We start from the raw sequence: 3,659 nt of genomic DNA on the forward strand, positions 1-3,659 counted from the left end.
TTTCTGGAAATAAAAGAGTCATTTAGGGAACTTCAAAATATAGTGGAAAGTTTCAACAAGACTAGATTAACCAAAGAAAGAATTTCAGAGCTTGAAGACAAGGCTGTGGAATTAACTCAGTCAAAAATGAAGAAGAAGAATGAAGAAAAATGAGTAAAGCCTTTGAGAATTATGGGACCATGTAAAATACCAAACATAAGAATTATAGGTATCTCTGAGAGAGAATAAGAAAAAACAAGAATCATGGAAAACCTACTTGAGGGAATAATGGAGGAAAACTTTCCAGGTCTTGATAGAGAGCTAGACATTGGGATACAAGAAGGACATTGAACTCCAGGGAGATTTATTCCAAATAAGTCATCTCCAAGACACATGGCCATCAGAGTGGTCAAAGTCAAAGTGAAGGAGAAAATGCTACAAACTACAAGATAAAAGCATCAAGTAACTTACAAAGGAAAACACATCAAACTAATGGCAGACTTCTTAGATAAACCATGCAAGCCAGAATGGAATGGGCTCCTACATTTAGCTATCCTAAACAGACCTGTCAGCCAAGATAGTTGTATCATGTAAAACTAAGCTTCATAAATGAAGGAGAAATAAAATCTTTCCCAGACAAACAAACACTAAGGAAAATTTGTCACCACAAACCTGCATTACAAGAAATCCTTAAAAATACTATATATACTGAAAAGAACAGTTGATAACCACCAGTGTAAAACAACCAAAAGTAAAAACTCATAGCTCTTATAAAACTATAACACAAGGGAAAAAAATAAAGCACCTAGATAGCAATCAACGTGATGACTGTTACAGTATCTTACATATCAATATTAATATTGACTGCAAATGGTCTAAATTCACAACTAAAAAGATATAGGTTGGAGGAATGGATTAAAAAACACAACCAAAATATATGATACCTTCAAGAAACCCATTTAATTTATAAAGACTCATAAAATCAAGGTAAAGGGATGGCAAAAAGTATTCCACATAAATAGAAACCAAAAACAAGCAGGTGTAGTCATGCTCACATCAGATAAAATTGACTTTAAATCAACAATGGTAAAAAAAGACAAAGGTGGTCATTACACAATGATAAAGAGCAATTCAGCAAGAAGACATAACAATCTTAAATATATATGCACCTAACACAGAAATTCAAAGGTTAATAAAACAATTTCTACTAGATCTATGCAAACAAATAAACAATAACATCACAATCACTGGGGACTTCAACACCCCACTGATAAAACAGGACAGATCATCAAAGAAAAAATCAACAAAGAAACACCAAACTTAAATGGGAATCTAGAACAAGCAGACCTAACAAACATTTACAGAACATTCTACCCCAAAACTTCTGAATATACAATCTTCTATTAGCACATTGACCATATTCCAAGATAGATCATGTGTTACGTCACAAAAGAAGTCTCAGAAAATTTTAAAAAATTGAAATCATACCATGTATCTTCTCAGACCTTCCTGGAATGAAACTAGAAATCAATTCCAAGAGGAACTCTCAAAACTACACGAACACATGGAAATTAAACAACTTGCTGCTGAATGATCTGTGGGTCAATGATGAAATCAAAATGGAATTCAAAAGATTTTTTTTAATTGCATGACAAAAATTACATACGTTACCAACAACTCTGGAATACAACAGAAGCAGTATTAAAAGAGAAGTTCATAGCATCTAAACACTTACATCAAAAAGAAAGAAAAATCACAAATTAACAACTTAATGACACATATAAATTAACTAGAAAAAGAATAACAAGCCAAACTCAGTACAAAGGATCGATGAAACAAAAAGTTGGTTCTTTCAAAAGGTAAACAAATTTGATTGACCACTAGCTAAATTATCAAGAATAGAAGAGAAAGGACTCAAATAAGCTCAATCAAAAATGAAAAAGAAGATATCACAACTGATGCAACAGAAATACAAAATACCATCCAAGACTACTATGAAAACCTCTATGCCCACAAACTAGAAAATCTAGAGGAAATGGATAAATTTTTGGAATCACACAACCTCTCAAGCTTTAATCAAGAAGAAATAAAAATCTTTAATGTACCAATAATGGTTAGCGAGATTGAAACAGTAATAAATATTTTCCCAACAACGAAAAACCTAGGACAGAATTACAATGAATTCTATCAGAACTACAGAGAACTGACATCTATCCTACTGAAACTCTTCCATAATATGGATAAAATGGAAATTCTCCCTAAATCATTCTACAAAGCCAGTATCAGTCTGAAAAGATACAACAAGAAAACAAAACTACAGACTAATAACCCTCATGAATATGGATGCAAAAATAATAAAATACTCGCAAACTGAATCCAACAGCACATCAAAAAGATAATCCATCACGATCAAGTGGGTGTCATCCCAGGGATGCAAGGATAGTCCAAAATATGCAAATTAACAAATGTGACTCATCACATAAACAGAATTAAAAACAAAAACCATATCTCAATAGATGCAGAAAAAAAGCATTTAATAAAATCTAGCACCCCTTCATGATAAAAACCTTCAGCAAACTAGGCATAAAAGGAATATACCTCAAAATTATAGAAGCCATATATGACAAACCCACAGCCAACATCATACTGATTGGAGAAAATTGAAAGCATTTTCCCTAAGAACTGGAACAAGACAAGGGAGCTCACTGTTACCACTTCTATTCAACATAGTACTGGAAGTCCTAGCCAGAGCAATCAGTCAAGAAAAGGAAATAAAAGGCATCCAATTTTGGAAAGAGGAGGTTAAACTATCCCCGTTTGCATACAATACGATCTCATATGTAGAAAAGCCTAAAGACTCCTCCAAAGACCTCTTAAAAATTGATAAATTAAGTAAAGTCTTGGGTTACAAAATTAATGTACACAAATCAGTAGCATTTCTATACACTAATAACAGTCAAGATGAGAGTGAAATCAAGAATTCAATACCATACCATTTATAATAGGTGCAAAGAAAATAAAATACCTAGAATGCACTTAACAAGGAGGTTAAATATCTCTACAAAGAGAACTACAAACGCTGATGAAAGAAATCTGAGATGACACAAACAAATGGAAAACATCCCATGCTCATGGATTGGAAGAAACAACATGGTTAAAAATCTCAATACTGCCTAAAGTGATGTACAGTTTCAATGCAAATCTCATCAAAATAACAACAGTTTTCACAGATCAAGAAAAAACAATACTGAATTTCCTTTGGAGTCAGAAAAAAGCCCAAATAGCCAAAGCAACCCTAAGCAAAAAGAACAAATCTGGAGGCAACAAATTATCTGACTTCGAATTATAATACAAGGCTATAATAACCAAAACAGCATTGTACTGGTATAAAGGTAGATGCACAAACCATTGGAACAGAATAGAGAATCCAGAAATAAAGCCATAGAGCTATAACTAACTGATTTTCAATGAAGCAGAAAAAAACATACTCTCAGGAAAGGATGGCCTATTCAATAAATTGTGCTCATAAAATTGAATAGCCACATGTAGAAAAATAAAACTGGGTCCCTATCTCTCACCATATATAAAAATTAACTCAAGGTAGATTAAAGACTTAAATATGTGACCTGAAACCATGAAAATTCTAGAAAAAAAATGTAACAAAATTTTTCTGGGCATCA

General features: G+C 32.7%; 1 protein-coding gene across 1 annotated transcript in view; it reads right to left on the reverse strand.

Moving 5' to 3' along the window:
* The window catches only part of CNBD1 (cyclic nucleotide binding domain containing 1), a 359,205-nt gene that overhangs the window by 101,098 nt on the left and 254,448 nt on the right, over positions 1-3,659 (reverse strand). The gene's annotated exons all lie outside the window — the stretch shown is intronic.

The sequence above is a fragment of the Propithecus coquereli genome, unplaced genomic scaffold (genome assembly GCF_000956105.1).
Source record: "Propithecus coquereli isolate 6110/MARCELLA unplaced genomic scaffold, Pcoq_1.0 Scaffold2, whole genome shotgun sequence".
Lineage (NCBI taxonomy): Eukaryota > Metazoa > Chordata > Mammalia > Primates > Indriidae > Propithecus > Propithecus coquereli.